The following is a 24,485-nucleotide window of genomic DNA, read 5'->3' on the forward strand; positions in this document are numbered from 1 at the left end:
TGCCAGGCAGAGGGAACAGCTTGTGCAAAGGCTAAGAGAGCCTGACTTCTCGGCTCCTGTCTCTGCTTTGCCCCTAGAGCTTGCACAGACCAGTGACCTAGGTCTGAGATCCTTCCGACCACACTGCAGAGGGAATGTCTCCTGAACATTGAGGTGAGGTTTATCTCACCTCGAGCTGGTGTTTCCCCTTGTCCTTGGAGGAGAAGGAAAGGGTAGCAAAAAAGAAGGAAGGTGAGGAGGGAAAGTGAACAGATAGCGCCTGGACTGAGCACCTGCTGGCTTGTTCTGCTGTGTCACTGTCATAACTCTTCCCTAGCTATGCACCGTGACCCCCTTGCTCTCCTGCGGGCACATTGCTGCCTCGGGCCTTTGCACGCACTGGCCGCCTGTCCTGCCTGCAGTGCTCTTCCCGGAGAGTCACAGGGCCGATTCCTTCTCCTTAGAGTCTTCCCTCAAATTACCACTCTTGATGAGGCCCGCCAGACCACCCTATTTACGATCCTAGTACCCGTTCCCCTTAGCGCATGTTTCCCCTAGAGCACTCAGTCGCCGTGTAACGCCCTGTACAATTTACTGATTTATGTTGCTGCTTATTGGTCCCCTCCCTTCCGTGCGTCTCCCCAACTCCCCCCATAGAAGCCACCAAGGGCAGAGTGTTGTTTTGTTTTGTTTTGATCTCTTATGGTGGTGGATCTCTAGCACCCGAACATAGTAGGCACTCAATAAATGTTTGTTGAAGTATGAGTGAATTCAGCCCCGGGCAAAATGTGACCCCATTTCACAGACGAGGGAGTGGAGGCCCAGGGTCTTGCAGCCCTGTGGGGAGAGGGCAGCCCAGCGCCCCGCAGGAGCCTCCAGCCCCTCATACCCGCGGGCCAGTGCCGGGACTGGGCGCAGGGCGGCGCGCGGGCGCAGGTAGCCATGGTGACAGCGCCCGAGACTACTCGCATTTCCTGCCTTTTGTGTTCGCACAGGCCCCAGCCCCCAGCCCGGGCCGACGCCCCTGATTGGCCGGCACACTGCGGAGAGGCGGGGCGGGGTGAGCGGAAAGGGGCGGGGCTGACCTGTGGGCGGGGCCCCCGGGGCGAGGCTGGTCTCGTACTGGCGCGCGCTGCCTGTGATTAACAGGCGGGCGCGGCCGCGCGCGGCTGGAAAGGGGCGGGGCTTCCGGAACAGCCGCCCCGGGAGCCTGGGATAGGGGTGAGTGCTCCTTGATGGCGGCCCCGAACAAAGGACGCTTCCAGACCCGGGCTTCCTCTCCGTAGTTTTTCTTGGCCCCTTGGAGTCTGAGAGTGAGAGGCCTGCTAGGCCAGCGCCCCCTAATCTTCATCCGGCCGTGGGTGGCCAGGCACTGCAGACGTGTCCCCGGGGGGCCGACCACCTTACTTGCCACGGTGGCCCCTCCCTCCCCTCACCACCACAGGGCCTTTGCACGTCATTCCTGGATACTCTTAAAGTTGTTCTTTCCGGCCGATTCCTCACCCCCTCAGGAGGCTCTCCACACAGACCGTGACCTGCACTGCTTGGCACTCCTCTGCCCTGCCTCTTTTTGTGCGCACTCCGCCTTCATCACGTGTGCCTCAGGGCAGGGCCCTGTCTGTGGCCTGGCACACAGTAGGTGCTCGGTTTGTGTTGCTGAATGCCTCCATTCATCAGGCAGCCTGAGGCTTCCTTGGAGGGTGGTGCCGGCTGTACTGGCGGGGGACTTGGGAGGAAGGGAGACAGATGTGCCTTCAGACGCAGACACAGAAGAGCTTGTCTCCAAGGCCAGGGCACTGGGTCAGTGTCTGGCCTGGACCCCAGGCCAGAGGAGCCTGGTTTGGTGTGTGCCCTTGGTGAATGGCCCACTGTCCTGGCTAGACAGGAGCCCCAGGGGCTGGCCCTGCCTCAGGAGGAAGGCAGGGTCACAGACACAGGCTGGAGGGGCCTGGAGTGAGAGCTGCTCAGGACCCCTGCCGACCAGACCTGGGAGGCCCAGCATCTGACTCGTTGTTTGTGCATTACTTGCTGTGCCTTGTCTTAGCTTGACAGGGTTGGAGTGGGGGTGGGGGTGGTAGAACAGTGATAAAATCTCCACACCGCCTACCCCCATGGCATTCCCACAAAACAAAAGAGAGCTAAACTCATGAAATCAGCTGTACAGTTATACATGGATAGCCTTTTGGGTGTTGGGTGATCTCTGGGGTATATACATTGTTTCCTCACCAACACCAAACGAAAATGCAATTTGAGCCAAGCTAATAACAATATATTAAATCAGAGCTTCCTGAGCTTTGCTGGGTGCTATAAACCACCGTGAAGTTTGTACTAGCAGCAGATTCCTGGGCTCAGGCCACCCCCGAATCACAGATTTTAAGGGGTGGGGCTCAGGAATGCCCTTTTTTTCCAAACTGCCTGTGTGTGGTTTTGATACTCAGCCTTAAGTCCATTACTTGAGAAATGGAATGACAGATGTCTGTGTCTCAGAACACATCTGAACTTCTCTCCAGGCTCTAGAAAGTCTTGTCTACCATTCTCCGCTCCAGATGCAAGTCTACACTGGAGAAACTGTGGATCCTTTGGGATTTGGAAAAAAGTTCTAGACCCTCTTCAGAAAAATGTGCTTGTCCACACACACTCAAACTTTGCATTGGATGTCAAGAAGGTCTCATACCTGGGCTGGGTGGTCTGTAAAGCAGGAGAGACGTTTAGGGAAAGGCCCCCATGCTGACACTCACCTGAACCTAGGGCCAAAGTGTATGGTTGTACAAGTTGTACACTGTACAAGGATCCCTGGAAGAAATCCAGCCACTGGCCAGCTGTGCAGCCTGGCACCTAGGGTGTCTTTTCCTATTTTGTACAAAGCCATTTTATGCCGTTCGCCTAACCCGATCTTTTTTTTTTTTTTTGGAGACAGTTTTGCTCTTGTTACCCAGGCTAGAGTGCAATGGCATGATCTCAGCTCACTGCAACCTCCGCCTCTCCACCTCCTGGGTTCAAGCAAATCTCCTTCCTCAGCCTCCCGAGTAGCAGGGGTTACAGGCATGCGCCACCACACCCAGCTAATTTTGTATTTTTAGTAGAGACGGGGTTTCTCCATGTTGGTCAGGCTGGTCTCGAGCTCCCGACCTTGGGTGATCTGCCTGCCTCGGCCTCCCAAAGTGCTGGGATTACAGGCAAGAGCCACTGTGCCCGGCCTCCCTAACTTGATCTTTAACTCCCCTCCTGCCTCCCATGACAACTCAAGTTAGTGGCATTAGTAAAGTTCCAGAAATTATGTGCCTTATCCATGGGAAACTGGCCCCCTGTAAACTGTTATTAAAGCCGTAACAAATAATGTCCGACAGCCTATACCTACTAGTGTTCAGTTCCTGGTACTCCCAGGGCCCTAAGCGTTTTTGGGCAGTGGTTGGGGGGCTGCCACCAGGCCTCTACTTGGGTTAGGAAGATGGGACAAGGGTGAAGGCCCGTCTCTGCACAGAGGGTGGGGGAGAGAAGAAGAGTACCTACACAGTAGGTGCTTGCTAAGCACTTTCCCAGTCTGCATTCATTGGGTCCATTTTATAGATCAGGAAAACTGAGGCTCTGAGAGGGCTAGTAATTTGGAGTGGAGAAGGCCCGCCTGTCTGGAGTGACTTGATGAACACAAGCTTTGGAGTGGGACAGGGAGGTCAGGAGGGGAGAAGTAGCCATAGCTGTACCCCCACAACATTCACACCGTGCCTCCCCCGAAGGCTCCCCTGACCTTTGGACTGCTTAGAGGGCTCCTCTGAGCTCCCACAGCCTGAGCCTTCCTGTCACAGTGCTGCCACCCTGGTTTAGCAGGCCTGTTTACACACTGTCACCCCAAGAGCCTGGCAGCACCCCAGTGCTGGACTGTGAGCCCTCCACACAGGGCCCAGCGCATGATATATAATACAGCTCTATGGAATGCTGAGTGGCTGATTAAGTGGGCTCTATCTTCTGGCAGCTTTGCTCCCTGGCTGGATGGGGCAGGAGTGATGCAGAAAGCGGGGGGTATAGGCCTAGAGTTAGGAGGGCAGGGAGAGCACTGGGCACTGGAACCACTTGGCAGGGTGAGTTGGCGTTCCCTGTTTGCCACGACCTTGGGGCCACTCCCACCAACTTGCCCCAGCTGGGCCTGACTGAAGGGCAGGGGGCTTGGACATTGGAGACCAGGGAGGGCAGAGGGTGGTAGACTCAGGAGAGCTCTTTATTTGGGGCATCTCTCCACAGAGACTCTTAGTCCCTCCAAGGAGCACGTCCTCCTCCATCAGTCAGTGTCCTAGCCAACAGGGGTATATCCCCCCCAGATCCTTCCCTGCTCATCATATCCTGGGCCCAGCCATGCTTTCCCCCATGGGGTCATGTCATCCTCACCCTCAGATTTGCCTGGGTACCCCAGGGTCACCCCAGAGCTCCTCCCCTGGCACCCAGCGTCCCTCAGACCCGGCCCACACCCTCTCAAGCCTGCCTTCTCCACCCCAAGGCCTGCCGTGCCTCACAGCTTGGACTGAGCTGTACCCTCTGCACACATCACCCTTCCCTATCCCCAACCCTCTCCCTTTAGTGATAAATCCAGCTGGCCGCTCTTTGCAGCTCACCGGGGACCAGTGTCCCCAGTGCGGCCCTCGGTGCACCCAGTCCTTATGTGAGCCCTAGCCACCATGGAAGGCCAGGAGGGCCTGGCCAGCCTCCATCTGGGGTCCGGTTGGTTATTGCAGGGCCTGTTGGGACTGCCTGTGTCCCGGTTCTCCTGGGACAGGAGTTCTGGAGCCTGCGAAACTTATGCATCCATCACCGGGCCTGGCACGAGGGTGCCTGGCCACAGCAGGAATGAATGAATTTTTTTTTTTTTTTTGAGACAGAGTTTCGCTCTTGTTGCCTAGGCTAGAGTGCAATGGCGCAATCTCGGCTCACCGTAACCTCCGCCTCCTGGGTTCAAGCGATTCTCCTGCCTCAGCCCCCCAAGTTGCTGGGATTACAGGTGCCTGCCACCACGCCTGACTAATTTTGTATTTTTATTAGAGACGGGGTTTCTCCATATTGGTCAGGTTGGTCTCAAACTCCCGACCTCAGGTGATCCGCCTGCCTCGGCCTCCCAAAGTGCTGGGATTACAGGCGTGAGCACCGCACCCGGCATGAATGAATTTTTTATTCTTGGAAACTCCTTTGAAATAGTGTATTTCCTTTCCACTGTCTTGTTCTTTACCTTTACCTCCCTTATGTATAAAGGCAGATGCAGTCAAGAAAAGTGTGCTAGCTTCAAATCAGAAAATCTCCATACAGCCTTCCACAAATACCTCGAGCACCTACTACGTGCAGGCCTGTTCCAGGTGCTCAGGATGCAGTGTGAACAAGATAGACCAAAAATCCTGTTACTGAAGCAGACGCTTGAGTTGGGGGCACTGGAGAAAGCAAATCAGGTCGTCTGTAACGAGGCACGGAAGTGCACAGGGAGGGAGAGGGGCTTCCATGAAGGTGTACTTGCCAGGCCTCAGGCTTCCCACCTGTTCACTGGGGTGATGTGCTCGTCTGGTGAGAACCGTGTTCTGTTCATGACTGCTGCCATCGTTATTAACCGCATGCCCACTGCCTTTCAGAGTTTGTGGGCCCTCTCGGGCAGCCCCCAAAGGATGCTGAACGCCGGGCCCTGTGTACTCTTCACCCTATCCCTGTGGGGTCAGGCTGGCCACCTCCATTTACAGAGGGGCAGATGGAGGCCCGGGGAGGGATAGGGTGGTATCACATGCTTGGAGCGGGCTCCAGGGAGAGCTCTTGGCCTGAGGACTGAGGCAGGGACATACTCCATACCCTGAGCCCAGACATACTCCAGTTTATAAGTGGGGACAGCTGTGGAGGTGTTGGGTGCTCAGCCCTGGGCCTGGCTTCTCTGGCCTGAAGACTGCAACTCATTTGGCTGCAGAGTCAGGAAAGATTTCCTGAGCCTGGACTGAGAGGCCAAGGTGGGTTTGCGGAGGCAGGAGAGAGCTCCGGGTCAGGAGGCACTGTGGGTCAAGTCTGCGGGGGCGGGGGTGGCGGGGAGCCGCCCTCCTGCGGACCAGTTCAATTCCAGTAACTCCAGCCTACGTTAGGGGTGGGAGACAGCCTGCCTGCAGCCGGGCCCACCTGCCAGTGTGTGCCTTGCCTGCGCTCCACCTTCCCCTTCGGGCACTGCGGCTTTCTTGGGGCGGCAGGACCCCAGTTAAACAGCCCTGTTTCCTGCCCAGCCGTGGCTGCCGCCTCTTCTCGGAGGATTTTTCCCCCCCAACTCAACAGCCGCTGCCACTTGCAGCTAAGCAGAAGGGAAGTTGGGACTCGCATTTTGCCTCTGTAGCGCCTGTAATCAGCCCCACACAGCCCCCGCCGCAGGCGCCCATCAATGCCGCTTCCGGAGACTACTTGAGACACACCTGCTCACGCTAAAAGGAGAAGCAGTAATCCATCAAAACAACCCCAGGCGCCGGGGCGGGAGAGGCTGAGACTTGGTTTCCCCTCCCATAGTACAGGGCAGCATTGGGCATCTGAAGTCCCCATGGGTCCTGGCATTCTGGAGGAACACGACTCAGTAGCTTTCCCCTTCCGGGCGTCAGTTTCCCTGTCTGCCAAAGGTGCAGGGAGATGAGCTCCCAGCTCATGCCTTTGGGCCTCCTACCTCGCCCCCACCCTCATCTCTCCCTTTCCAGAGACATTATAAATCAAACGGCTTAGAACGTAAGGCATCAAAAATTCTGAAACCTTCATCTATTATTAACGCTGACAGTAAATTCCCCCTCCGAGCGTTTTACATAGCAACTGTTACCAAGACTCGGTGGTGGAGCTGCTGCTCCAGCGGCCACATCCCGGCAGCTCTGGGCAGGATGGCAGGGCCGCCACGAGCCCTACCAACCCGGCCACCACCTGGGCACTCAGCAAACTCTCTCCAGGGGATGGGTGGGGAGGGAGCCCTTGGCAGAGGAAATGGGTGGCTTACAGCTGAAAGGAGGTCCCAGCTGCTTTTGATGAGCCCTGCAGACCCCTGCTCCTGCCTAGGTGAAGACAAGGGGCCCTGAAGCTCCCAGGCCTTCAGAGGCAGCACCTGTGGTCAGGGACGGGCTCTGGGAGCCTCCCCTCCTCGCTGCCCTGGTAAGAGGAGGCTCGTGAGATGGAGGACGGGAAAAGGCTTCGTAAACTGTAAAGGGCTGTGCAGATGTTGTTTACTGACTCACCCACCTGTCAGCTAGACGTTCCTGAGTGCCTGTTTGTCTGCAGGCAGTATCTGGGCACCAGAGATTTAAAACAAAGACAAAAGGCCCAATCCCTGTCGCGTCTGGTTTGGTAGGAGACAGACACGCCAACCCCTAATTGCAGTTGTGCGATGATCAACGTATGTACCAGGAGCATACTCAGGGTGGTGAGGGTGTCGCAGAGGGCCCTTCATGGGGGCTGATGCTAGGCAGGGTTGTGAAGGATGAATAGGGGAGGCTCTGTGTGTTCTGGACAGAGGGACTGGTGTGTACAAAGGCCCAGGGGTATGAAGCTGCCCAGCTGATAGGTGGATTACAGGCTGACCTGTTTTGGTGGGGCGGGGGGGCTGGTAGCGGGAGCAGGGGTCAGAGGGTGCAGGACCTTGGATGCAAAGCAAGAGGGTTTTTACTTAGGGCCCTTGGTCGCCGTGGAAGGTTTTCAGCTGAGGAGGAACAGAGATTTGGGTTTGGGGAGTATCACCCTAATTGTGCAGCTAAGGATACTGAGGCCTGCACAGGTGAGAACACCTGCCCAGGCAGAAAGCAGGGGAGGCTGGCTGCTCTCTGCAAGCTGTTAAGATGCACTTCCTGTATGCCTATCCCCATGTGGGGAAGGGTGGTATGGCCTCAGACCTCGGGACAGCATGCCTAGAGAAGCAGAGGCGGGCAGGGAGCTTGTGGGCCCTTGCCACATCTGAGTGGCCTGCCCTGGAGGAATTGTCTCTGCATCTGCAGAAACCAGGACACAAGTTGAGACACCGACTTCAGCCCAGCTATGGATGCGTCCAGCGGCAGTCTCTCCACCTAGTGACAAATGATATATATGTTCATTGCAGAACATTCAGCAAACAGAAGTATCAAGAAAATAATGTTTCCCTGCAGTCTCACCCCACCACCCCACCCCCTGATGGCCAGGTCACATTTTGGGCCCAGTTGCTTCAGAACCAGGTACAGATACACATTTTTTTTAAAACAGAAGTGGCATCGTGTTCTTTCTGCATACCCTCAGTGACCTGCTTTTCGCCCTTAATACGCTGGAATAGTTCCCCATGTCCTCACATATTTTGGGGTGAGGTTTGCCAAGAGCCAGGCTAGCCAGAGGGGACCCAGCTGACCTAGAATGTTCGGTGCTTGTCTTCAAGGGCAGAGGCCGTGCCTGGCCTGCCCACTGCTCCACTCAGCACCGAGCGTGGAGACAGGCCCCCAGTGGATGCTGAATACAGAGCTGTGAAAAGAAGTGGAAGCTCTGTCCCTGAAGCTGAGTACAAGTTGGACAGAGCCCACTAGGATGCTGTCATCTTGATCTGGGGCTAAATTGAGTCTTGGGGTGAGATTTGTGCTTATTAAGGGCTCTGGATGCTTGGGGTAATAGATGGAAGTTGTTCAGGGAGGGCTTCCTGGAGGAGGTGGGCTGTAGAACATAGCAGAAGGGAAATAAATGCATAACTATCCATTCACTCATCTAACAGACATCCGCAGAGGGCTCCCTCCTGGTCAGAGCCCTGTGCTGGACAGGACTGGGCACCCAGACAGGGTTCTGCCCCCACCTACCGCCAGCCCTGGGAGAAAGAAAGACAAGCGTCCAGGTCACTGTGGCTGTGTGCTTGAGCAGTGCTGTAATGGTGGAAGGGTAGACAGTGAGGGGCCAGTGACCCCAAGGAAAACTTTACTGTTAGCCAGGATGGGCTTGGCATCAGGGTCAAGGTCACCCAGACTGTACCCAGAAGTTTGGCTCAGCCCAATGTCCCTGGCCTGGGAACTCCTGGATGCTGAGGGTTTATGGCAGCTCAGTTAGTGGCCTGGTCCTGGGTCCCCTGCCATGGAGAGGGGCCCCTGACATCCAGTATCCACTCCCAGAGTCCCACACCAAGGAGGCCCCCAGCCCCACCCAGAAGTCAAAGGGTGTACCTTTCCAGAGTCCAGAAGCTGGAGCTGCTGTGGGGCCTGGGCCTTGGTTTCCTCGGCTGTCAAATGGTGGCACCACCCTGCAGGGAACGTGTGGATCTGAAATAAAATGTGTTCCAGGTGCTGGTGCCACAGGGCTTAGGGCCACACTGCGGAAAACCCTTCCTCCTGCGTGGTCCTAGCTGCCCAGGGCCAGGCCAAGAAAGGCTTCAGGAACAAGCCCCCACCTCCTAGCCAAAGAAGCTGGGGATTGATTTATGGGAGGGAGCAGTTTGGCATCAAGGCGTGCCTGTAGATGATGGGCACAGAGGGCTCAGGAGGGAAGCCCAGCAGACTACCCACCTCACCAGAGCCCCCAAGAACCTCCTCGAACTGCATATTCAGAATAGGCAGCTCATTCACAGTGGAAGTGTTTTGGAGTCATACAGACCTGTGTTCAAGCCCCACCTCCTTCACTTCCTAGCTGTGTGACCTTAGGCTAGTTCCTTGTCCTCTCTGTGCTCAGAGTCCTCATCTCTACAGTGGAAATGATCATGATAGACCAGTGTTGTCCTGAGGGTTAAAAGAGGTGACCCGTATGTGAGTACCTCAGCACAGGGCCTGGCACATAGTAAGTGCTTGGCAAATGAAAACAGTTCTTCTACGGCTTTTTTTTTTTTTTTTAAACTAGTGCCCAAGGAAATGGGGGTGGCAGATTCCTCACTGGTCTCTTCGGTTCCTGGCACACATGCAGCCACCAGATTGAGCCTCTGGAATCGCACCAATCCATTCACCAGCCCACGTCATTAGCTTTTCTGAGCACCTACTCTGTGCCAGGCACAGGGGCACCATGGTGGAACTGGAAGCAGCAAGCTCGCTAGGAGGCCGACAGCTGTGGATCCTGACCTGTGGAGTGCCAGTGCCCCGGGGGACAGTGGAAGGGGAAGAGGGAATCTAGGGCAGGCGTCAGTTGGAAAGTCACAGTGAGATTTGAGAGGAGGTGATTCCTGAACTAGTGACAAGGCCCACTAGCATTTTGCCAGGCAAACTAGGAGCAGGTGGAGAGGTTGGGAGGCACAAAAGTTTGGGAGACTTCCAGAGGGTGCCAGTAGCTCCCTGTAAGTCATTGTTGCTAGGCATGAAATGTGGGAGTTGGGGAGGTGAGTGGGAATCCCCTGTGAATGCCAGGCCAAGGAGGCAGGGGCAGTGTCTGATTGGTCACTGGGGCCTGGGTGGCATCTGGGCAGGGGACACAGTTGAGTGGGAGAAAGGTGGTGGTTACTGAGGAGCGAGGGCAGGTGCAGGGATGGAGAGGTCTCAGGATGGGGCCCAGCAAGGAGAGAGGCATGGGAGGGAGGTCTCAGGGCACCCAAGGGCCTTTTGGCTGAACCAGCAGTCCCTGAGTGTGAGCGCAGCCCAGAAACAGCCACAGGCCTCATTCCTGCACTGGGATCGAGGCTAGAGTGCCACCAGCAGCTACCCATCCATTCGGCATGCGTGTGCCTGCTGTATGCCCTGACAGGACAGATGGACTCTGCCCTCACAGAGCTTACCATCTGGTGGTGCAGACAGACAAGAGAGTGAATACATATACGAGGGAGGTGATTTTGGAGAGTGGTAAGAACTAGGAGCTAGGGGAGTTCCCTTCAGCAGGGCAGTCAGGGAGGGCTTCTCAGATGAGGTGACTGGGCTCATTGGAGAAGACCCAGGAGGATGGGGTCCCAGGCAGAGGGAGCAGCATGTGCAAAGGCCTGGGGGTCAGGGGCATGCGTGTATGAGGAGCCAGTGGGAGCCAGTGTGGTTGGAGTGTGCATGGGAGAGGGGTGGGAAATGAAGCTGGGGAGGAGTACCCCTCACCTTAGACAGCTAAGAGGTTCAACTTGAGTCGAAGGGAAGTTCTGACCCTAATCCCAGTAGCAAGGGAGCTTCCCCACCAAAGCAGGAGAGCCAGCTCCCAGCACTCACTTTACTTTCCTGTGTGACCATGAGCAAGTGGCCCAACCTCTCTGGGCTTCCAAATTCTGTGGCAACACAGAGGAGAGTGAGGTGCTTGCTCAGAGACTCGCCAGCTGTGACTGGCCAGGGGTTTGATCCCATTCATTTCTGCTTTGTGGTGGGGGACTTGTGGGGAGAGACAGGTGGAGGTGAGCTTAGTCGAACCAAGAACGCCCAGGACACAGGGCATCCAGGGGGCCTGTGCTTCCACAGCCTGTTCACTCCTTCATGCACCCGCCTCCCCCTCCCCACTGCACTCCTGCCCATACTGCCGACTCCCCAACCCTCTCCTTTCTCTAGGGCTGAAAGCAAGAGGCTCCCTTGGGGGCTGGCCCAATGATTGGCAGAGTCGATAAAGGCCGGTTGGAAACCCTCCTGCTCTGGGTGGTTCCCCGCCGGCATTTGTAGCTGGGATTCCGAGGCCAGAGCTGAACCCAGAGATCATTTATCACACAGCCTCAAATGGAGGCCTTTCTGGGGGGGAAAAAAAGTGTTCTTTCTCTGAGATTCCAACTTGCATTGTCTAAAACAGGTTAATTGGCAGCACCGTTTCCCCCAGATCCTTCCCCGTATCCCCCTGCTTTCCTGGGGTGGGAATGGCAGCCCCTGGGAGTACAGAAGTGGGACAGGTTTAAGACACACCGTGTTTTCAGAGCTTGCTGGCCATGCAGAGGCTGCTGGAGGAATCCTAGAGATCCACCCAGTGACCACGGGTGCTGGGCTGCACTTAGCTTTGTGATCCAGACCAGGAGCTGCCTGTGAAGTCCCTCCCCAAGGAGCTGGAGGTCAGGAGCCTGTGTACCTCACTCCCTTCCTTGCTTGTTCCTATGGGAAATGACAATTGACCACTGATACATACCCGCCCTCAAGGAGCTGCTGGCAGCAGCGAGAGGGGTAAGCTGTGCTGGGGTAGAAGGGGCACCGAGGGGCCCTGGGAGCCAGAAGACAGGGCAGCCCACTCTGCCGGAGTGGCCAAGGCGCAATAGCAGTCTGCCTGGAAGGCAGGCAGGGAGAAGTGTGCTGGGCACAGGTACAACGGCCCAGGTCATAAAAGATCCTGGTGCATTTGAACAGCTATAAGATCCCAGCATGCCTGGAGTATAGAATCCACAGGACTCACAGTCAGAATGTTTCTGTTTCACAAAGCCAGAGAGGTTGGGAGGGTCCAGGCCACAAAGAGCCTTGAATGCCTAGTTGTACTCATCAAATAGACTGGGCGTGCTGCATAACAAATATCCCCAAATATCAGCCCCTTCAAACAGGGTTTGGCCCTCACTCATGCCAGGTCTCTGACCAGACAGCTGGGAGACTGCTTACTGATGTCACTCAGGACCTGGGCAGACAGAACAGCAGCCATTTGGGCTATTTCGTGGCACAGAGGGAGAGAGACAAGTGTACAGATTCATGGGGCTTCCTCCCTAAAGCAGCATGTGGTACTTCCACTTGAATTTCATTGCAAAAATGGCCATCCTCCGGACATGTTTGTGGGCTAGTGACCCGCTTGCTGCCTTTAGCTGAGGAGGACAGGAAATATTTTGTGGTGCCGACACTGACCACAAGGACCAAGGAAGTTCAGCACTTTACCCTGAGCATGGTGAGGAGCCTTGGGAGGGATTGAGTAGAGGAGGCTGCAGCCTCGTTTAGTTTTACTGATTAACTTTTTATTGACTTGCATACGGAGAAGAGCACAAATCATAGGTGGACAGCTGATGAATTTCTGCAAACCAAACACACACTGGTATAACTGAAGTTCAGATCAAGAAAAAGAACATGACCAGCCCCCAGATGTCCCTTGTCCTCCTCATCAAGCATTTCCTGCCCGAGAGTACTTTTGTCTGCTTTTGAGTTTCACAGACATGAAACCTTTTCTGTCCAACTTATTTTCCTCTTTTTTTTTTTTTTTTTTGAGGCAAAATCTTGTTCTGTCGCCCAGGCTGTAGTGCAGTGGCGCGATCTCACCTCGCTACAACCTCTGCCTCCCGAGTTCAAGCAATTCTCGTGCCTCAGCCTCACGAGTAGCTGGGATTACAGGTGCCTGCCACCGCGCCTAACTCATTTTTGTATTTTTAGGGTTTTGCCATGTTGGCCAGGCTGGTCCTGAACTCCTAGCCTCAAGCTTACCTCGGGCTCCCAAAGTGCTGGGATTACAGGCATGAGCCACCGCGCCCGGCCTCCTCTTCTTTTGCTGTTTTTGAGACCTATCCGTGCTGTGTGTGGCAGTGCTTTGTTTTCAGTATTGTGTAGTATTCTATTGTGTGCATATGCCACAGCTTGTTTCTCCCTCCTCCTTTTGATGAACACTTGGGTTGTTTGTAATTAATCAGAGGATCTTTAGTGGTTCGCGCCTGTATTCCCAGCCCTTTGGGAGGCTGAGGTGGGAGGATAGTTTGAGACCAGCCCAGGCAACATAGCAAGACCTCATCTCTCAAACGTTTTTTTGAAAAATAAAACAGTTGGAGGAGCTTGTGAATATGCCTGCCATGAACATTCTCGAACACATTGTTTGGTGCCTGTGTGTGGCATTCCCATTGAATGTGTGCCTTGGAAGTGGAATTGCCAGGGTCTCATTTGCATTTAAGAAGCCTCTACTGGACACACAGAAGAGACTGAGGCACAGTCCATGCAGGAGGTGGAGGGGAAGGTGTGTGGGCCCAGCCCTAGGGCTCCTCCACCTCAGAATCCAGAAACATCCCCAGCGTGGACTAGTCTTCCAGGGGACTTGAGGGTCTGTATTGTACACACAAGATGAAAATCGTGTAAAGCGAGGCACAGACACATGGGGCTGAGCGTGCAGCCCCAAACGGCAAGACGTAGGCCTTACTGTGTGAGTCACACAGTGATGTTATAGCACATTCTAGTACACAGGCAAGAATAGTTGTATAATATTTGAATGCATTGAACTCACATCCACCAGGTACACGTGTGAGGAATCTCCCTGCAAGTCACCCATTTCACAAGAGGCAAGGTGGCCCATCTGTTAAGTCAGGGGAGGGGACCTCCTGCCCTGGGGCCTGAGGCTGGGGTTCAGCCCGACTCAGTTCCCCACTCTTGATCACACAGGATGAAGGGCCCGGGTGCTGATCGCTCACAGGGCTGGTGAGACTTACCCTGTTACTCTCTCGGGGTGTGGCATTTCTTAGAAGCCAAGAGTGGGTAATCCTTTGCCCAGGATGAAGCCAGGAGAATGGTGGGGCTTCAGGCTCTGGCTCTAGAAGACAGGGCTTCGTGGGAGCTGCCCCTGGAGCCTCCCAGCCTGAGCAGTAGGCGCTGGAGCCAGTGCCTTCAAACTTGAATTCATCACAGGGAAGACCTGGGGTCCAGGCCAGCCCCTGCGCAGCCAGGCAGCCTCCCTGTGAACTCACATTGTGGTGTCCCGTGCAGCTGCCCTGGTCCTGCAGGATGCATGTCCCCACCCCCAAGCCCTTAAGGGCTGTTGGGTTTTGTTTTTGTTTTAAGAAACATATGGCCGGCCGGGCGCGGTGGCTCAAGCCTGTAATCCCAGCACTTTGGGAGGCCGAGACGGGCGGATCACGAGGTCAGGAGTTCGAGACCATCCTGGCTAACACGGTGAAACCCCGTCTCTACTAAAAAATACAAAAAACTAGCCGGGCGAGGTGGCGGGCGCCTGTAGTCCCAGCTACTCGGGAGGCTGAGGCAGGAGAATGGCGTGAAAACCCGGGAGGCGGAGCTTGCAGTGAGCTGAGATCCGGCCACTGCACTCCAGCCTGGGCGACATAGCGAGACTCCGTCTCAAAAAAAAAAAAAAAAAAAAAAAAAAGAAACATATGGCCTGGTTGTTACTTTGGCTGGCCTCCCCAAGCCTCATGTCTCTGAGACCCCCGCTCCTAAGGAAGGGGGCCAGGCGTTGATGGGGGTGTCTAGGAAGCCAAGGGGATGCCTGCCAGTTATGAGAAAGATGCATCTTTGTCGCAGACACATGTGGGGCGCTCTGTGTAAATTGTTTCAGCGCCTAACAGGAAGAAGAAAAATGAGGCTTTGATGCGAGCCACCGCCTCTCAGCCAGGCGCGGTGTCACTCAGGCGAGTCCGCGGCCTGCTTCTATTAAGGAGCTGTCAGCTCTTCTCAGGCCAGAGACCCAGGGGGCTCTCTGGGCAGGAGGTGGCTCTGCTCTGTCTGCCGAACGCTGGGCGTCAGCTCCAGGGCGTGCTGGGGCCTCAACCCAGCCCCACCTCCAAGGCAGGCGGAGAGCACTGCTGATGGATTCCCTGGCACTGCACTGCGCGAGGCTCAGGGCGGGGACCCCGGTGGCGTGGTAGGGTCTGCTGGGGATGACAGGCAGGCGCACAGGCGGCGGCGCTGTTAGGCCCCATGTGACGGCCACAGCCTGGCACAGGAATCCGTGCTCCAGGCAGCAGACAGCAAAGGTGTGGAGGCAGGAAAGGGGCCACCGCAGGAAAGGAAAGCACTGTGGGTGCTGGAGATAGATGGTGGCAGGGGCCAGCTCGGGGGAGGGTGGGAGTCTGGTCTTGTGGCTTTGGAAGCCCATGGGTTGTGAGCAGGAGAGGGTGGGGTGATGTGAGTCTGAGGGAGGTCTCAGATGGGAAGGGAGGGCGGAGGGGGGCAGAGACCAGTGAGGGCCAGAATGGAGACTGGGCAGGAGGGCGTAGCATGCACATGGACATGCTTCCCAATGAGCCCTGGCCCAGTCAACTCCCAGCTCCAGGATCCCCCGCAGCCCTTTGCTGGGGTGCACACAATCCAGAGCACTGACTTCCCCAACAAGCCAGGTGGAAATGTCCCAGGGAGGACCCCAGGCCCCTGGGTCCTGAGGAGCCTACTGAATCCTCAACAAAGAAGGGAAGAGAGGCCCAGGCCACAGCAGGCCCGGAATTAGTGTGTTATGCTCTGGATCTTGGGGAATGTGTAATCCCCACACCGTATCTATGGCAGCTCTCCATTAACCAGAATTTGGTTCCACAAATTCCTGTTTCCATTCATTCTAGAAAACTCAGAGCTGTTGGTCTTTTTTCAAAATCTCACTGAAAAAAAGAAAAAAAAAAAAAAAAGATACTGAAGAATGTAAAGAAGAAAATGAAGTCACCTCCAGCCCCTCTGCTGAGAACACACTGATGTTAGTACTTTCGTGCATTACCACCCAGTTTGTTTAAGAAAATTGGGATTGTGTTGAATGTCCGCTTTTGCATCCTGCCTTTTCCATTGTGCTTCAGATCATGAGCATTTGCCACGGCAGAAAAAAATGTCTTTGGAAGCCGGACTGTGGAGACTGGGGTTTGGAAGGCCTGCTGTGTGCTGTGATCCTGCAGAGGTCATCGCCCTCCCTAAGCCTCAGCCTTTGCCTCTTTGCAGGGAGAAACTGAAGGACGTTTCTCAGGCTCCAACCAAGAGTCTCAGTGTTTTCCTTGCCACGGTGGCCTTGTTATTCCAGCCTTGCTACGCAGGGGTGGGCCTGGTGATGTTTGTGGCAGGGTGGGCACAGGGCTGGCACTGCCACCAAGTACACAGTTGAGCCGGTAAGCTCAGAAACCTGGGCTCACTCCAGCCTTGAGCACTTTCCCATCTCGTGATCGTGGGCAAATGACTTTGCCTCTCTGAACCCCTATCTCTTAAGCTCCAGAACCGGGTGGTTGTGATGGTTCATTGGCTTCATGTGAGTAAAACTCTTAGCACATGATAAGTGCTCAGGAAAGAGGAACTGTTGCTACCATGAGGATTGCTGGTTATCTGTGGTGTCACAGGTGTAATATGAGGATTAAATCATGATCTTCCTGCAGCATTCAGCAGAATGCCTGGGACCTAGGGGACACTGCCAGGGGGTGGCACCTGGTCCCATGATCTAGCCAGGACTACCTTTGTGGGCCATAACTGGTGCAGCTGCCCAGGGCCGGCACTCAGAAATGCCCTGTGCTTGGTGCATGCTGCTCTGCTGTTGCTATCTTGAGTTTTTATTACTTTGTGAGCAAGAGGCCCTGCATTTTCATTTTGCACTGGGCTCCACCAATTCTGAGGCCACTCTTAACAATAGGATTGATCTCTAGGGCAGCCTGGCAGGGTACCCCACACATCCACAGTGCTCAGTAGCTATTTGTGGGGTGAAGGCAGGACTGAGTGGGCCTTGGTTCAGAGAAGAATAGTACCCCAACGAGACCAGGTGGCTTGCCCAGTTTACACGCTAGATACAGGGCCAGGCAGTGCTCTGACCATCACGTGAGAGGCTGCCAGGGTGACGGTGTGTCTGTCAAGGGCAGGAAGTGGGCTGCGTGGAGTGCCAGCCGGGGTGAGCAGGGTAGCCTGTGCTACCCTGCTGACCTGCAGCCAGACACACTGGGGAGACACAAGACGACTCAGGTTGGAATCGATTGAAACCAAGCCAAGAGCTTGGGCCTCGGAGTGCATGGGAGGAGGAGGAAGTTCAGACCCAAGGCGGCGGCTGTGGCTGGTGTTAGCACTTCTTCCCGGCAGGGTGGGCAGGGCTCCATTAGGGGAGGCAGGCCTGGACGCTCCCCAGCACTCTTTCATGAGGGGGAGAGAGGAGAAGAGCGAGGCCCAGGCCACCTGGTATTCAGAAGGCTGAGGTGGCAGTGGCAGGCAGTTTAGGGGGCAGATGAGGCTGTGGCAAAGGGTGGCCAGGAGGCCAGAGCAGCACTCACAGATGAGGTGGGATCGGGGCCCCCAGGACTCGGTGTGTGGACCTCTGGCTGACAAAGGCCATTCCGCAGAAAGGAAACTGAAGAGAAAGAAGAAATGACTTCTCGGCCCATGTCTTCTCGAACAAGGGAGAAAGTTGCTGGCATGGTCTCCCCACAGAGAAGCCAGGGTATCTGAGGGGAGCCCTTTCTCTGCCAGCTGGGTCACGCTCAGGGCCGGAGGTGCTGGGCACCAGAGTAGAGGTGGGTGGGTGGGGATGTCCCCCCAAAAGGAGACGGAGACAAGATAAGGCTGCGCCTTTTAAGCCTTCCATGCAGGCCTCCTTGGGACAGCCCAGGTTGGATCTCAGACTGCAGCATGTGGGGCTGAGAGCCAGCTTCCCCGAGGCACGGGGGCTGGAGAGGTCTAAGCAGCATGCTGAGGTCAGGGCTAGAGGAACAGAAAGTAATAGGGAGCCACTGATGGCTTCATAATGAAGGAGTGACATGATAAGCTTGTGAGGGGCCACACAGGGCAGAGGCTAGGGACGAAGAGATCCTGCTGGCAAGTGGTCATGGAATTTCTGGTGGGTAGTGAAACGGCCAGACATAGGGCTGTGGCAGTGAGGATGGGCAGGGGGTCAGATGGGCACACTTCAGGCAGGGGGACCCCAGGACTTGCGGGCCTCCTCAGAGAGGCCTTATAGAAAGACTGGGGCAGAAGGCAAGACCTGTGGGGCGAGGAGGCCTAAGGACACCGTGGATGCACTGGAGCCAAGCCATTGAGGACCCTGCACCCCGGCCAGAGGCCTCACTCAGGATGGCTGCAGTGGAGACTGAAGAGATGGGTCAGGTGGAGGGAAATGGGGGGCTTTGCCCTCAGGAGGTGGCTCTGGGAGGAGATACGGTCACCCAGGAAGAGAGGCCAGAGGATGGGACCGAGGAGCAGCGACTGGGAGGATGGCAGGGCAGATGAGCAGAGGGTCCCTGCCCAGGGCAAGAGGGCTTTGCTGGGTGGGCCCTCCAGGACCCTAGGTGGGGTCTCCCCTGGAACCAGGCGGTTCAAGGCCTGTGATGGGAGGGGCGGGAGGAAGAGGAATTGCTGTCAGGAGGGCCTGGGACCAGAAGTCTCCACTGCAGCCATCCTGAGTGAGGCCTCCGGCCAGGGTACAGGATCCTTGTCCACCTGCGGGGTAGGGAGACAGCCTGTCTCCCACAGGGTGGTGGGGCGGCTGAGCCTCAAGGACAAAGGCAGGCGGGGGCAGGGGAAGGAGCCTGTGGCTGGGAGCTTAATGGCCCCGAAAAAAAAACATAAAACCAGAGAATTATGGGGAGACATAAACAGAGCTGTCAGGCATTAGCTGCAGGGAGACGGCTCAGCCTGGGGAAGAGATGCTGGCGGCTGAGCTGGGATCCTTGCATGTGCATAAAAAAGACAGAAGTTATAAAAGGAGGGAGATTAAGAAGATACTGCCTCTTCCATGCTTGGGCTCCCCGGCCAATTCCTTTCTCATGCCCTGGCTGAGGCCCCAGCCGCACACTGACCCTGGGGGCCCGGCCTGCGAGGCCTGGCCAGGTCAGGGGCCAGGGCCGGCCAGCAGCCAGGGGGGTCCATGAGGGTGGGTGGGGGCGGATAGCGACTTGGTGCAAGCTAGTGGAGGGGCCGGGGAGCCAGGCCCAAGGACACAGGCGGCGCCAGCCCCAGCAATTTATGGGTGCTCACACACCCTGCCATCTTCATTTTCCCCGTTGCTGCTGCTGTCATTAGCCAAGCACTAATGGGCTTAAATTTCACCTTAAACCATCCCCACTGTCCTCAGCAGATGACAAACGCCCTACTCTCGCCGGCTGCAAAGCTGCTAGGCGGCCTCCAAGCAGGCATGTGCCCTCCCTCTGCCCGTGTCCTCTGGCCCTCAATAAGGAGGCTCCTAAGGACCCAGGGCCTGGGATACTCACAGGCCAGGAGAAATCCTGGGGGTGTGTGGGAGCTCAGGAAAGGGGGCTTTAGGGGGAGCTTTGGAGACCCTGGGATGATAATGGATGGGGAGACAGGAGCCCAGGGTTCAGGGGCACCCCACTGTTTGGCCTTGGCAGGGCCATGCCCCTGAGTTTCCCAGCCCACGTGTCATTAAGAAGGGCCCTCTGAGCTACCCACCATGTTTTTAAAAGCCTTAGGGAAATCATGTTTTGCTTAGGCTAACAAAAACAGCAGTGGCTTTGCTTGGGGTTAGAATTCCATCCATCCATCCATCCATCCATCCATCCATCCATCCATCCATCCACCCACCCACCCACCAAATTCATTCACTCATTCATTCAGCAAATGTAGCCCACAAGCCCCTGACATGAGCACGTCCATGAAAGGCCCAACTAGCTGTTCATTTGAGGCCCTGAGAGGGAACAAGTGGGTGATCTCTAAATGCAGTTTGTTTGGGAGACAAAATCCTTTAGCAGTGGCTCTGAGGGTGGGAGTGGAAGTGGCCAAGGGGCTCTGGAGGCTGTGGGGACAGAGGGTGCATCAACCTGGAGTGCATTCAGTCCATGAGGGGGGTTTTTGCCCGAAAAGGAGACAGGAATAGAGACAAAGCTATGGCAGAGACGCAGGGGCTGCCGGGGGCTCCCTGCTCGTGTGCACACACGACCATGGCCACCGCCTGCCGCCTTTGTTTCCCAGCAAGGGGCAGGTGCCCGAGGAGCCGCTGGGGTTGATCCACCATCAAAGCCAGCCTGTCGGGGGCTGGTATGCAGAGTCATCCCTTTCCCATGGGAATCTCACTCCCTTCCAAGCCCCCAGCATCCGCCTTTCATCCCTGTGCTGGGAGCCAGTACTCCCACTGACACCCAAACAGTGATGCCAAGGAGGCACTGCCAGAGGGAGGCCACCACCATATAGGCCTGAAATGTCACACTCTGTCCCTGCCACCCCCCACCTGCAGTGAGCCTAGGGGAAAGAACATACTGGCGCAGGCTTGTGCTGGAGACGGAGATGGTGCGTGGCTCTGGGCTGCCATGCTGTGTGTCCCCTTGCCCTCTCTGGGCCTCAGACATGCAATCTGTCACCTAAGGGTATTGCCCCTGCTGGGCTGTGGCACACCAGGAAGTGTAAGCCAGAATCAAGGGTTGGCGATATGTATGGGAGGTTGGGTGAGGCATCTTCTCCAGTCCAGGAGGAGGAAGGGATTCCTAACTGGTGCTTAGGAGCATGGACTTTGGAGAAATTTCTTCTTCCCCACCAGTATCTGGAATCGGCTGTGAAGTCCTGCCAATGCTCTGTTCCTGACATTTCTAGAATTTCGCCCTGCCTTTCCAGCCCCTGCCACCACTTTGGTCTGGCCCCATCATTGCTCTCTGGGGCACAGTCCCAGCTTACTGTTTACTGGCCTCCTGGCCTCCCCTCTCACCCCCATCACCAATCCACCCTGCCTCGCCATAGCCACTGCAGACTCCCCAACACACACGTGTGATGCTCACTCTTGCTCACCCTCTGGGGCTCTCCACTGTGGCCCAGAAGGCCCCACACCACATAGACCCTGCCCATCTCTCATTTCTTGCCTTTTGCTTCCACTTGAGAGCCAGCCTGCATTCTCACTATCATCTCTCACTCTCTCCTGCCTTCCAGGCTCTTCCTCTTTCCCTTGTTAACTCCAGCACATCCCTGGTGAAGTGTCACGCCCCTGGGAAGCCCCTCTGCCCTCCTGTTCCCACTCAGGTATGCCGTAGGGCCCTTTCCCTTGCACTGGCATTTGCCTTCTCCATGAGGCTCTGAGCCCACAGCTGTCTCTGGGTGTTCAGTCTCTAGCAGGTGTGTGGCATACAGTAGGCACTTAATAACTGCTTCTGAGATGGACAGATGGGGGTGTGCAAGGGTGGATGGGCAAATGGGTATGTGTGCCTGGATGCATGGATAGAAAGAAAGTAGGTTGGTGAGTCAATGGATGGGTGGGTGGATGGATGGGCAGGTGGTCGTGAGGTATACAGGTGAGTGAGTGGATGGGTGGATGGATAGATGGGTGTGTGTGCATGGATGCATGGATAGACTGATGGATGGACAGGTGGGTGGGTGGGTGGGTGGGTGGATGGATGGATGGATGGGTGGGTGGGTGAATAATAGATGGGTGGACTGTTGTGAGGGTGGATGGAGAGGCCAGGTGGTCTATGAGGTGAGTCCAGAGGCATTAGAAAATGGAGTTCTAAGCCTTTGGCTTTCCATGCCTCAATGTATCTGTCTGTAAAATGGTCAGCTCAGCTCCTGTGCCCAGTGTGGAGGCTCAGGGTAAGCTGGAGAGAAGGTGGAGGCTTCAGCAGGCAGCTGAAGGCTGCTCCACAGACAGTGCATGGAACAGAACAAGGTTGCTTGGCATCCCTGCAGCCCAAGGGCTCCCTTCTTCGGGGGGACACCGATGCCCTCTTCCATCCCTGCTTGCTCCCAGGATCCTTGCCCAGGTGCAGACTGGGAACCAGACCCATAGAGTTCAAATCCAAATGTTGCTACTCACCAGGAAATTCCCTTTGCTTCCCAGGCCTTAATTGCACATCTATAAAATGGGGGTGCTCACGTATTCCTGTTCTTTGCAGTTTTTTCTGGGGATTAAAACAATGTGGTGGAGGGGGGTAGGGAGAAAAAAATGCAATGTGACAGGGAAGATGGCACCTCTCCTGATGCCCAGCACACAGAGGGTGCCCAGGAAATATGGGGCTTAGAATCTCAGCACCTGAAAGAGCAGCTTCTGCTGCAGCCCCTGCCACAGGGGCCACACTGGCCACAGTGCTCCCTCCTAGCCCTTCTTCCCTTGGCCAAAGCTACCTCTGGAAACTGAGTTTGAAGTTTCCAAACCTTATCCCAGACCCCACAGCCATGAGTTATAATAGGCACATAATTAATAGTCACATAATTATAATGTCTATATTATTTATAATTTGTATATTTATATGTAACTTATTTAACTGCATATATAATCTATAATTTAAAATTGCATCAGATAAATAATTACCTACTATAGTGCTTCTGCCACTTACAAGCTGTGTGACTTTGGATAAGTGCCCTAACCTCTCTGTGCCTCTGCTTCGTCCTCTATGAGTTAAAATGTGTAGACTGCTTCTCAGAACAGGGCCCAACACACGTCTGGTCGGTGTGCGGATTAGCCCCGAGGATGCTGATGACAAAGCATTTCTGTATCTGTTTTGCTCATGGGTTCTTTGCTCAACCCTGCAAGGTGGGCATTTAATCACTATCCCTATTTTATGGGTAAGGAAGCGGAAGCCCAGCGAGTTGGGGTGACTCACCTGAGGTCACACAGCGAGTCAGCAGTAGGCGTCAGGTACCCGGTGTTCTTTCCAAAGACTCCTGAGGCCCTGGTCTGGAAAAAGCCAGCTCTGGACCAGGCTGGAACACAGGGGCCTTTCTGAACCTTCCTTTCAGGGGCCTGGGGCTGCAGGGGCCTCCGGCCAGTCAGCCAAGTCTGTTCCTCCCAACATGCCAGCCAGGGAACACAGACAGCTGGACCCCACTCTGGCCACTGCCCCACCAGGCAGAACAGCATGTCTGTCCACCCGGGCACTGCTCCTGAGGCTGTGGGCTGGAGCCAGGTTTCTGTCACTTCAAGGAGCTCCTGCCTTCCCGGCCCCACCGCCACAGCCAGCAAGGACCAGTCAGGGATTTTCCTGAACTTTCCCTGTGTTATAAAAAATTATATAAACACTTACCTTTTAAAAGTAACAGCTAACTTAGTTGCGCCCTCCTCTGCCCAACATTGGTCTGGCAGCTGCATGTACGTTGTCTCCTGGCATCTGCACATCATTGTCTGAGGTACTCTTGTGCCTGTTTGCAAATAAGGAAACTGAGGCACAAGGAACTTGGATAGCCTGCCCAAGGCCCCACAGGGAGGCGGTGTCTGGGGTGGGGATTTGGACCTGGACAGGGAGCCTCCCTACCAATCAGGCCTTCAGGGCAGAGACTTGGGGCCCAGAAAAGCCCAGCCCAGCTTCTGTTTTTAAATTTCATAACATGTGTTGCTTTGTTCAGATGATTGAAGGAAAGCATATTGCAGGTAGAAATAGAATGAAAGCATTGTAACACATGAAACCAGCAGTGCCTTTGTGTTCAGCTGGCCCTTGAACAATGTGGGGGTTAGGGATGCTGACCCCCACACAGCTGAAAATTCATGTGCAAATTTTTTTTTTTTTTTTTGAGACAGGGTCTTGTTCTGTTGCCTGAGCTAGAGTGTGGTGGCACAATCTCTGCTCACTGCAGCCTTGACCTCCTGGGCTCAGGTGATCCTCCCACCTCAGCCTCCCAAGTAGCTGAGACTACAGGCATGCATCACCATGCCCAGCTAATTTTTATATTTTTAGTAGAGATGGGGTCACATCATGTCGCCCAGGGTAGTCACAAACTCCTGGGCTCATGCAGTCTGCCCGCCTCCGCGTCCCAAAGTGCTGGAATTACAGGTGTGAGCCACCATGCCTGGCCTCATGTGTAACTTTCGACTCCCCAGTCGATGAGCACACGTTTTGTAAACACACATTTTGCATGTTATATGTATTCTTTTCTGTAGTCTTACAATACAGTAAACTAGAGAAAACAAGATGTTATTAAGAAAATCCTAAGGGGGAGACGATCGAATCTATTTACTAGTCATGAAGTAAAAGCGGATCATTGTGAAGGTCTTCATCCTCGCCGTCCTCGCATTCAGTAGACTGGGGCCAGGAGCAAGGGAGGGTCTTGCTGTCTCAGGTGGTGGAGGGGGAGGCAGGAGAGGCAGGCACACTCGGTGTAACCTTTTGAAAAACCTATCCT

The 24,485-nt window shown here is 55.3% G+C and overlaps 1 protein-coding gene and 1 long non-coding RNA gene across 2 annotated transcripts in view; one reads left to right on the plus strand and one right to left on the minus strand.

The window, feature by feature from the left end:
- Positions 1-24,485, plus strand: part of RAI1 (retinoic acid induced 1) — a 131,421-nt gene that overhangs the window by 71,739 nt on the left and 35,197 nt on the right. The window lies entirely within an intron of this gene.
- LOC144335353 (uncharacterized) lies at positions 6,706-23,340 on the minus strand. The gene is made up of 3 exons (XR_013406152.1): positions 22,973-23,340; positions 9,114-9,190; positions 6,706-8,009 (listed from the first exon to the last, which is right to left on the minus strand). It is a non-coding gene; the product is annotated as an uncharacterized LOC144335353 (long non-coding RNA).

Source organism: Macaca mulatta, chromosome 16, assembly GCF_049350105.2.
Source record: "Macaca mulatta isolate MMU2019108-1 chromosome 16, T2T-MMU8v2.0, whole genome shotgun sequence".
NCBI lineage: Eukaryota > Metazoa > Chordata > Mammalia > Primates > Cercopithecidae > Macaca > Macaca mulatta.